Consider the following 12,210-nt stretch of genomic DNA (forward strand, 5'->3'; position numbering starts at 1 on the left):
CGATCGAGTGCCATACAATGGCAGAGAGGATAATACGTATCGTGAAAATCATTATTTTCCAACAAGTCATTACCGTTTGTATGATGGACAATGTCTTTACAACTTAAAGGGGTACACGCCCTTTTTGGCTAGCAATTAGTGTTTTGTGGCACAACAAATAAATGTTGATTTAGTAGATCTGTAACCGGCGACGTGATACTGCGTAAAATACTAAAGCCGACATCACACTGGAGAATTTACATCAATCTGGAAATGAACGAGTAGCAGAAAGTATGAATAGTAACAGCCTGCTGTTGTGATTTTAGCGTAGCAATAGACGAATTAACTCTGCCGGGTTTTTATGGGTTGTGAAGGAGGGAACATCCTAGCTTTTTACTCGAATAAACATTGGAGGGGACAATTACTCGCGAAGGGTGTGTCGGAAACACGTTAACAGGAGCACGTGTGAAGTTTTTTGTGAGAGGAAAAACAAGGGTATTCACTCTTTCACAACCCGGGCCATACAAACCCGACGGACTAACCCGACAAACCCGACAATCGACTATTTTTGATCCGGGTATTTTGACAAGACAGGTAGGCTATAATGCCGACGAGTCGGCCAAGGCGAGTTGCATTATACTTGTTCGAGTCAAGATATCCGGCCCTGATAATTGCTACGCTGGAAACACAGTAGCGTAATTGTTATTCTAACGTGCAATACTATGTTGAAAACACAATTGCATCGGCGACAGATCCGCGCATGATCCACGCTGGCTGTTGCAGACGATGCTTCAGTGCGCATACCACTCCGAGTTGCTTCAGTGCGCATACCACTTGCGCATGTACTAACGAAAATCACCGAACATAGAAACACTCATACTTTACCTGTGGACGACAAAGACCGACATAACCGCATGTTTCGCTTTACGTTAATTTGCCTGGTTTCATATGTCGACACATAGCATGCTCTCATGCGTAACATTCCATTTGCTTCTCTAATGTTCGACTTTTGCAAAGGATAATTGATTGCGGGATTGTTGATTACAGAGAATATGTAGGTGATGACTGAGCAAGGACTGTTTCAGAAGAGAGTCAACGACTTAATGTAGTACTTTGTTTCAGCAATGCATACAATGGACGTTGTTTTGGGAACGGAAAGTTTGCTGATTCAGTGCAAAACACTGGAAAGACCGTCTGCAGTGCTGGAAGTTTTAACCTCCCCCCCCCCCCCCATAAGAATTGGATTTTATCTGGAATGTATTTCATGTACGGTAAGAATGAATTTGCTACAAACTGTATCGTCTGTTGACCTGTTATGGAAGCACGCCTGACCAGGTGTGCGTGTACTTTATCCATGGTGATCAAAACTGCAACATCGTGTTGCGGTTTGTTATTGTAAATATATCCTCTTTCCTTACACTTACGTAGCAATAGGGCCCGATCACCAAATCTATAGGGCTGTGTGAGACTATCAATCAATCAATCAATATGAGGCTTATATCGCGCGTATTCCGTGGGAACAGTTCTAAGCGCAGGGATTTATTTTTTTTTAATATATTTTTTTAATGTTTTTGTTTTTTTGTTTATCCAATCACAACCCAGAATCCGCCCACGTGTCTATCAGCATAGCAATATCATTGTATACAGCACTTGGAACTTGCTATTGTGGTCTTAAGGTGAAAACGTTTCAGGACAAACGATATATTTTCTTTCATAGAATATTAACTTAAGAGGTCAGCGAGTATAAGCTTCAAATCAAATTACTAAGAAAGCCCAAAACAGAAGTAAAGGGGGATCTTTCCTGTTAAGAAGTTGTTGCAGTTCTGCATCAGTAGTGTGATACTGTCGTGAGTTTCATTCAATCTTTGAACTTGTTTCGCAGACCTAGTTTCATAAAAGAAATAAAAAAAAGAAGACAAAAAGAAAAGAATTTCGAAAGAGAAGGAAAAGGTCTGTCCTGTTGAGAAGTGATCGCAGTTTTTATAGTAAAAGTGACTTTTTTTTCTCCAAACCTTGTTTCATAAAAGAAATAACAAAGGAGAACAAAACATAGAAAATAAATCATTTTTTTAAGGAAATTAAAAAAAGAAATTAAAAAAGGAGAAGTTTGAGACAGTCGCGAATCATTGCGGTCGTAGGTATATCGGACTACAACCTTTCAGTGTGTCGGAGTCAGCTTGCTATGAATATGGGTGACAATGCTCTCACACACAGAACAGTTTGCAGCCTGTGAATGTGTGTTTTAGCGTGTATTCTTCTTCTTGTCGTTCGCTGTTAGATCGTCAGTCTGCAGGGCGAAACGTGCTATTCAAGAGAGCGTGTATTGTGGGGCTTTTCAATTTCAATAAGTTATAATCAGTTATAAGACTGTGAAAATGAAGTTTATGGATTTCTCTCGTTTCCTACGAAAGGGACTATCAGGTATGATGTTTTGTTGTTGTTGTTAGTGTTGTTGTTGTTTTGTCGCCCTCGTTTTTTCGTCTTCATCGTTGTCGTCTACTATTTTATGTTGTTTTCTTCGTCGTCAGTTATTCTGTTGACGATGATGGCACGCACGCACGCACGCACGCGCTCACACGCACAGACAAACACACACGCGCGCACACACACACACACCCACACACACACACACACAACACACACACACACACACACACACACTCAAACACACACACCCAAACACACACACACACACGCACGCGCACACCACACACACACACACACACACACATACACACATACACATACACACACACACACACACATACACACACACACACACACACACAGACACACACACACACACACACACACACACACTTCACATCACATATTATATTAATATCCCATCACAATCTGACGGAACACTTTCTGCAACATTTACGATAAAAACAAAATTTCTCTTGACACACAATTATTCCAGACGCGTCGGATGGTCAGAAATGTGACGTTTAAAGCGAGTGCGACGCGTTGCGCTTGAAAGAGGTGGCACAAGATGACCAAGACAGGGAGGGGTGACGTTTTTTTTATATTTAGTCAAGTTTTGACTAAATATTTTAACATCGAGGGGGAATCGAAACGAGGGTCGTGGTGTATGTGCGTGCGTGTGTGCGTGTGTGTGTGTGTGTGTAGAGCGATTCAGACTAAACTACTGGACCGATCTTTATGAAATTTGACATGAGAGTTCCTGGGTATGAAATCCCCGAACGTTTTTTTCCATTTTTTTGATAAATGTCTTTAATGACGTCATATCCGGCTTTTCGTGAAAGTTGAGGCGGCACTGTCACGCCCTCATTTTTCAACCAAATTGGTTGAAATTTTGGTCAAGTAATCTTCGACGAAGCCCGGGGTTCGGTATTGCATTTCAGCTTGATGGCTTAAAAATTAATTAATGACTTTGGTCATTAAAAATCTGAAAATTGTAAAAAAAAATAAAAATTTATAAAACGATCCAAATTTACGTTTATCTTATTCTCCATCATTTGCTGATTCCAAAAACATATAAATATGTTATATTCGGATTAAAAACAAGCTCTGAAAATTAAATATATAAAAATTATTATCAAATTTTGTTTTTCGAAATCAATTTAAAAACACTTTCATCTTATTTCTTGTCGGTTCCTGATTCCAAAAATATATAGATATGATATGTTTGGATTAAAAACACGCTCAGAAAGTTAAAACGAAGAGAGGTACAGAAAAGCGTGCTATCCTTCTCAGCGCAACAAATACCCCGCTCTTCTTGTCAATTCCACTGGCACTGCCTTTGCCACGGGCGGTGGAGTGACGATGCTACGAGTATACGGTCTTGCTGCGTTGCGTTGCGTTCAGTTTCATTCTGTGAGTTCGACAGCTACTTGACTAAATATTGTATTTTCGCCTTACGCGACTTGTTTTGGTTTTGTTTGGGGGGGGGGGGGGGAGGTGGGGTAGGGGGTTGAGGAGGAGGGAGATGGATAGGAAGGACGGGTTTGCTTTAAGAGAGCTGAGGGTTGCTGGTGAAAACCGTCCTACTAGCCATTACTCAAAGATTGCCCATCAATATTGATTAAACCTCCGGAAGAAAAAGTTACAACTTGATTGCATGTCGCTCATTCTTGCCATTTCCCTGCGGACTTTGACTGTGAGGTGCTTGTCTTCGTTCTTGAAAGCAGAGTCGCTGTACTTCAAATTGAGACATGAATGTACATTGTAAAGGTAGAGTTGACCCCGTCTTTAACCGCGACCACTCAAAGGGCCGACTAATAGTGGTCGTTATAGACGGATGGTCGCAGTGAAAAACGTGAATGATATAGAAACACACTTCGCCATGGACACTTTGTGTTGGTCGTTATAGGCAGGTGGTCGTTATAGGCAGGTGGTCGTTATAGGCAGGTGGTCGTTATAGGCAGGTTTTCACCAGGGCAGGTTTGACTGTATCTTAAATTCCTTTGTCGCGTAAACGGTTGTGTATACCACCACACACCTCCCCAGACAGCTACATATACGACAATGCAAGAAATCCTTCATCATCGCCACATCGCGTATGTTGACCGAGTTCATTTTCTTCATTCTGGAATCAGGGCCGGACTACCGGGGGGTTATGGGGGTTGCGCAACCCCCCCCCCCCCTAGCCTAAACATGTACCTTACTTATTTAATTTTTTTTTTATTATTGCTTATTTTATGCCGTTTTATGCAAGGAGCGACCATTTTCTTATCTCAGAATATGACCTACCCGTCAGCTTCAGGGGGCTTCGCCCCCTGACCCCCACAACGAGGGGGGTGGGGGGGTGGGTGGGTTCTAGGGTTTCCGGACCCCCCCCAGCCAAAAAATAAAAATATTGAATGAGGTATGCATTTCTTTATTTTACATTGAGTTTCAATTTTGGGGGTATTAATCAGTGACAAAATCTGTTGCCTGAAACCGGTAATGATCATCCTCAGAATGCACCAGATTGCACCATTTTGCATCCTTTTTTTCAAAATTTTCCGGGGGGGCATGCCCCCGGACCCCCCTAGCAAGCTAGGCGCTTCGCGCCGTCGGCTCGGCGCTTCGCGCCTTCACACCCATATCTTCACGATATACTTTTGAAATCTTCATCCTTCTTCAGTCAGATACCTAAAACAGGAGCCCGTCTGCTAAAGTGTTACGAAAAACATGAGTCGAGCTTGGCTCCTTGACGGCGACTGATTTTACAAAGTCGTTCTTGCTATGACATTACGGAGATTTAAGAAACGAAACGTTGGGACGTTTCGTTTTGAAGTTGTGGTAAACGTCATTATTTCGGGGGTCTCTCGCTGGAAAGGTGAAGGTCAACTGAAACGGAACGTGGAACGTCAAAACGCAGTCACGTTTTCCACCCCCAAAAAACGAACAATATTTCGTCAACTTTTGTGAGTATTTTTGCACACTAACAGTTTTATTTGTTGGCCATTTTATGCATTGCTAGATTCATCAACCCTTTCACAGTCTTTCAGCGCTGAGAATGTGTTCATTGGAGGTAGACAACTGTTGTGAACTGAAATATTTTGAAGGGTGCTGATCCTGGTACATTTATCCAACTTCATGGTGAGAAAGCAAATGGCGAAGCAGAAGTAGGTCATCGCATCGAATTTTTATTCTGGCTTCGTATGTGATCAGGTGCATGAATTGAAAAATGTGAAGCTCTTGTGCGTGCAATGCGAGTATGTCAATCCTTTATTGACTCGTGGAGTTGAAATTATGCCATGCCCAGTCAGCGGATCATATCCTGCCATGCCCGGCCTTTCATTCCGAAACGAAACGTGAATACATCTAAATCTTGTCTGCGGCCTATGCCGTCTCGTTACACGTTCCGTTTCGCGGGGTGACTCATTCACCAAACGAAACGAGCTGCAAAACGAAACGTGCTGTTTCTTAAATCTCGCTATTGCCAGTGAGCTGTCGTCTGCATCACTTGCACGTGAAAAACCTTGTCAGTTATACAAAGGTTCAACTGCGGTCAACGTGACGGTATGCAGCCTATAGCCCTTTCCAATGTCTGACCATCGCTATAGTCTATTCTATTTACAACAATACACATTACCAAAAATGCGAGTAAACCGCTTCGTAACACCCATAACGCGATCAATCTGTTGGTTTTTGGTGTTTGTTCAAGTGGAAGGATGCTCTTATGGTCTCACGTTAAAGTCTATGGTGATTAACACAGTAGTTTTCACCGGAAGGAAGGAGTGCTCAACAAATGACGTCAGCAAAGGATGCGTGATGTACACGTGAATGAGAAGAAATATGGCGCTGGTCATGGTTTAAGGCAGAGCTGGTTTAGATTCCACACCGAGAGACAACTTGAAGCAGTTTCTGTCATTATTTGCGAATATTTTGCATCACAAATGTATAGCCTGTCAATATTTGTGAATATTTGTGAATATTAAGCATAACAAATGTATAGCCTGTCGATCATTCTTTCCAAGAAAGTTCCGTAGTTAGGAAGCCTAATTCTTCAGTAGGACTAGGACATTTTCGTAACAACATCTGAAAACGAGATTTTGAATGTATAAGCCTTCACATACGAACATGTTTTATTATTTGTGAATATTTTGTATGCATTACAAATGTATAGCCTGTCAATATTTGTGAATATTTAGCACTAAACACGTATAGCTTGTCGATCATTCTTTCTAGCGGGAGAATGAGATTGAGATTGAGAATGGGAATGTGAGTGAGAATGAGAAGGAGGATGGGAGCGAATCTGAGAGTAACAACTCAGAAAGGGTGAGTGAGCCAGTGTGTCAAAAAGAACGTATGCGTTTCGTATCGTTAAATGTTGGTGGATTGTTGTCAAAACTGAAATATCCAGAATTCAACGAGCTGTTTTTGTGTAACGATATTATATGCCTGTCTGAAACCAAGCTAGATGAGTTTGATTTCTGTGAAGTTGAAGGTTTTACTTGTTTTAAGAAAAACAGATTGATATGTAAACGAAAGTCGGGTGGGGTTGCAGTTTATATATCAGGGACGAGTTCTGTAAACACATTAAGATTGTAGAAGACATTAAATTAAAAACAAGAATTGAAGAAAGTGCCAACAGGAACAGGTTTGTGAACTTCCCAGTATTTCAAGATGGTATTTTTATTGAGCTGTCTGAACATGTAGGTCAGCAGATGATCAGTTGAAAGGTTATTGTTGTGTGTGGTATATATGCCACCAGAAGGCTCACCCTATGTCAGACCCAGTGCTTACCAAGAGTTAGAAGAAACACTATCATATTTGAATGCAGAAAAGGTTGTCATGATTGGAGATTTTAATGCTAGAAGTGGATATGCAAGAGACTATTTGGAAGACTGTGCTATTATGAATGAATTAACTGATGAAGTATCAACAGTGCCGATGATGGACATGTTTGGAATTATAAAAGAGAGGTGCTCAATGGACCATGTTATGAACAATTTTGGCCGCAGTTTTATTGACTTTTGTATTAGTCAACGATTATTAGTAGTGAACGGCAGAATGGGAGAGGACGCAAGATTGGGTCGAGTAACTTGTAATAATGTGAGTTTGGTAGATTATGTGCTAGCTTCGCCTAATGTTTTTCCGTCATTTTCAAAATTTTAAGTATGTGAATAATATTTATATTATAATGAATGTTTATCTGATGTCCATTGTCCTATATTTTTTGCCCTGTCATAAGTTGCCAATACATCAGCACAGATTTTTTTAATGCTCCTTGAAATGAAAGATTGTGTGATATGTGCGATAAAAATGAATTAGGTGATGAGTTTCACTATTTGTTCATTTGTACCGACGAAAGTAGAGTGTCTGAAAGAAGAAAAGTAATTAGTCCTTATTACCGATCTCACCCAAATTGTTTAAAATATGAACAGTTAATGAATTGTAAATCTAAGATAAAACTAATGAAGCTAGCAAGATTTGTAGCCCATGTTATGATTTTTGTATGTAACCCCCCGCGGGTTAGGGGGAAGAATTTACCCAATGCCCCCCAGCATGTCGTAAGAGGCGACTAACGGATTTTGTTTCTCCTTTTTCCCTTGTTAAGTGTTTCTTGTATAGAATATAGTCAATTTTTGTAAAGATTTTAGTCAAGCAGTATGTAAGAAATGTTAAGTCCTTTGTACTGGAAACTTGCATTCTCCCAGTAAGGTCATATATTGTACTACGTTGCAAGCCCCTGGAGCAAATTTTTGATTAGTGCTTTTGTGAACAAGAAACAATTGACAAGTGGCTCTATCCCATCTTCCCCCTTTCCCCGTCGCGATATAACCCTTCGTGGTTGAAAACGACGTTAAACACCAAATAAAGAAAGAAAAGAAAGCGTTACATCTAGTTTCTTTATTGGTATGTATATGTATGTAATATATGCTTTTGTTTTTTTGGTGTCTTTACAAAAGATGCATGGCATACTGGTATTGCCAATTTATTTCGGCTGTATATTATCGTTGTCCGCTTAATGTATACATATTATCTGTCTGATACCCCCCCGCGGATTAGGGGGAGTCCCATATTGGTTGGGACGAAAAAGAATTTACCCGATGCTACCCAGCATGTCGTAAGAGGCGACTAACGGTTCTGTTTCTCCTTTTACCCTTGTTAAGTGTTTCTTGTATAGAATATAGTCAATGTTTGTAAAGATTTTAGTCAAGCAGTATGTAAGAAATGTTAAGTCCTTTGTACTGGAAACTTGCATTCTCCCAGTAAGGTCATATATTGTACTACGTTGCAAGCCCCTGGAGCAATTGTTTGATTAGTGCTTTTGTGAACAAGAAACAATTAACAAGTGGCTCTATCCCATCTCCCCCCTATAATATATTAACTGTCTGATTTGTTACCTTTTTTGTTAAAGTTATATCTTTGTTTCAAAGCCCCCTGGGCCCAAAACAATAAAATACTTGACTTGACTTGACTTGACTTGTTCTTTCTGTCGTTCTCTCTTTCGTTCTTTTTGTCGTTCTTTCTGTCGTTCTTTCATTCTTTCTGTCGTTCTTTCTTTCTTTCTTTCAACCTTTGTTCAAACAGGACATGAATCTCAAAGCTTTCAATACTAACATCTTTCTTTCTTTCTTTCTTTCCTCATTTCTTTCTTTCTTTCTTTCTATCGTTCTTTCTTTCTTTCTTTCTTTCTTTCTTTCTACCTTTGTTCAAACAGGACATGGATCTCAAAGGTTTAAACGCTAACGTCAGCAAAATGTGCGTATGACGAGAAATAAGACTAGAGCAGCTGGGGAAATGGTAGCATTATACCAAAATGGTGGCTTTCGCAAACGTCAGCCATAAAACAGACGTGTCAGTCATTATCCAATGGTGGCTCATCACTATTGATGAAAGCTAGGGAAAGGGAAAGCTATGGCCTGATTGCCTGTCCATCATTCTTGGCACATTATACAGGCGTTGACGTGACAAGGGCCTTCTTATTTTTTTTTGTCTGGGGAAATATGTTTGTTGTGCAGTGTTTTCTCTCTCTTTCTCTCTCTTTGTCTCTTTCTTTCTTTCTTTCTTTCTTTCTTTCTTTCTTTCTTTCTTTCTGTCTCTGTCGCTCTATGTGTCTCTCTATGTTTCTGGCTCCCCCCCCCTCTCTCTCTCGTTCTCTCGCTCTCTCTCTCTTTCTCGTTCTTTCTGTCTCAGTCTCTCCCTGTCTCTCTCTGTTAGTATATTTTTGATTGTTATGTTCCTTTTGTCACTCACTTTTGATTTATCGTTTTTGTTCAGGAAATTATGATGTTTTGCACAATATCCATCGTCTTGTAGAGTTGATGTACAATTGCTTAGTATTCTGACCTTAATTTGATTTGCAAATTTTTGCTTTGCATCTAGTCATAAACATTTATAAACTACAATGTTTCTATATAATGCGATTATGTACATAAACTTATACTATTTCACCAATTATGTATTTATGTAGTAGTAGTTATTATAGTAGATTTAGTCTCTCTTTAGGGCGAGGGCCAGATGCAAAAAAGTATACCAAGGCTTATTCTGTTACCCTCGTAAAATAAAGAACTGTCATTGTCATTGTCATTGTCATTGTCTCTGTCTTTCTCTGTCTCTGTCTCTCTCTTTCTGCCTGTCTGTCTCTGTCTCTGTCTCTCTCTTTCTGCCTGTCTGTCTCTGTCTCTCTCTCTCTTTCTGTCTGTCTCTGTCTCTGTCTTTCTCTGTCTCTCTCTCTCTCTTTCTGCCTGTCTGTCTCTGTCTTTCTCTTTCTGCCTGTCTGTCTCTGTCTTTCTCTTTCTGCCTGTCTGTCTCTGTCTCTCTCTTTCTGCCTGTCTGTCTCTGTCTCTGTCTTTATCTGTCTCTGTCTCTGTCTTTCTCTGTCTTTCTCTGTCTCTGTCTATCTCTCTCTCTCTTTCTGCCTGTCTTTCTCTGTCTCTGTCTCTCTCTTTCTGCCTGTCTGTCTCTGTCTTTTACTCTCTCTTTCTGTCTGTCTGTCTCTGTCTCTGTCTTTCTCTGTCTCTGTCTCTCTTTCTCTCTCTCTTTCTGCCTGTCTGTCTCTGTCTTTTACTCTCTCTTTCTGCCTGTCTGTCTCTGTCTCTGTCTTTCTCTCTTTCTGCCTGTCTGTCTCTGTCTCTGTCTTTCTCTGTCTCTCTCTCTCTCTTTCTGCCTGTCTGTCTCTGTCTTTCTCTGTCTCTCTCTCTCTCTTTCTGCCTGTCTGTCTCTGTCTCTGTCTTTCTCTGTCTCTGTCTCTCTTTCTCTCTCTCTTTCTGCCTGTCTGTCTCTGTCTCTGTCTTTCTCTCTTTCTGCCTGTCTGTCTCTGTCTTTTACTCTCTCTTTCTGCCTGTCTGTCTCTGTCTCTGTCTTTCTCTCTTTCTGCCTGTCTGTCTCTGTCTCTCTCTCTGTCTCTCTCTCTTTCTGCCTGTCTGTCTCTGTCTCTGTCTTTCTCTGTCTCTGTCTCTCTCTCTTTCTGCCTGTCTGTCTCTGTCTCTCTCTCTGTCTCTCTCTCTTTCTGCCTGTCTGTCTCTGTCTTTCTCTGTCTGTCTCTCTCTCTCTTTCTGCCTGTCTGTCTCTGTCTCTCTCTTTCTGCCTGTCTGTCTCTGTCTGTCTGTCTCTCTTTCTGCCTGTCTGTCTCTGTCTCTCTCTTTCTGCCTGTCTGTCTCTGTCTTTCTCTGTCTCTTTCTCTCTCTGTCTCTGTCTCTGTCTCTCTCTTTCTGCCTGTCTGTCTCTGTCTTTCTCTGTCTCTTTCTCTCTCAACTTCATTTAAAAAGATCTATCCTTGGATTTGGGACGCATTAAGCTTTCAGTTTGGTTTAGTTTGACATTTGCAACTGAACGCAATGGTGCACGAACGGACAGGATTGAAAATCGTGACAGAGTTATTTCCGGAAAACGTCTATTGTCATCATTTTCACGAGTTTTCATTCATAACCAGCTGGGAAACCCCCAAAAAATCGTCATCATTTTCACGAGTGTTCATTCACAACGAGCAGAGTAAAACATAATTGTTATCATTTTCACGACTTTTCATTCATAACCAGCTGGGTAACAAAAAACAATGTTCACATGTGACAAATCGAGGTATAGTGATTGGGTTTGAGCTTCAGGTGAAAGCCAATGAGGTTGGTTGTTTGATGTGTGGAACCAACGTGACTTTGGGTTCGTGTTTCCGAGGAAAACGATCGTAAGCACTCACTCTCAAAGACCCAATTAATGTTGATAATTACCGCGATGATTCAAAGTCAATATGCAGCTAAGCTCTGTCATCGCAAATTGCACAACAAAAAGTCTTAAAACACTGAAAAGAAAAAGCAAAACATTTACTGACCTGGCAAATATGATGGAAGATCTCTACATATTTAGACTGGAAGAAAAGCGACGAACAAGTTACGTCTGACGTCACATACAAGTATGACGTGATATGTTGAACTTCTGACGCGCTTTGGTGCCCTGAAGCGCATTCTAAAAATTACGTTATCAATAAGGCTCCCTAAAAGTTTGTGAAGATTTGTGCACGACAAAATGTTACGTGCGCTGAGGGGCGATCATGTTGACAAATTCTCCTTTGGCTCCCCAAGAATTATTGTGCGTACTTTTGATCTTCCAAAATGATGACAAAAACGATGTTTGGTGGCTTGTTGTCAGACCAGCATTTTATGTCGGTCCTCTGACATCTTATCGCCTTCTGTTACATCTTTAACAACCTCAGCCTTGCGGCCTCGGTCGATGAAGATGAAACAGAAGACGATATATTATATGTTCCCCTCGGACCGACAAAAACGCTGGTCTGTCAACAACCCACCAAACATATTATATTATCCTTCCAAACAA

Source organism: Littorina saxatilis, linkage group LG3, assembly GCF_037325665.1.
Source record: "Littorina saxatilis isolate snail1 linkage group LG3, US_GU_Lsax_2.0, whole genome shotgun sequence".
NCBI lineage: Eukaryota > Metazoa > Mollusca > Gastropoda > Littorinimorpha > Littorinidae > Littorina > Littorina saxatilis.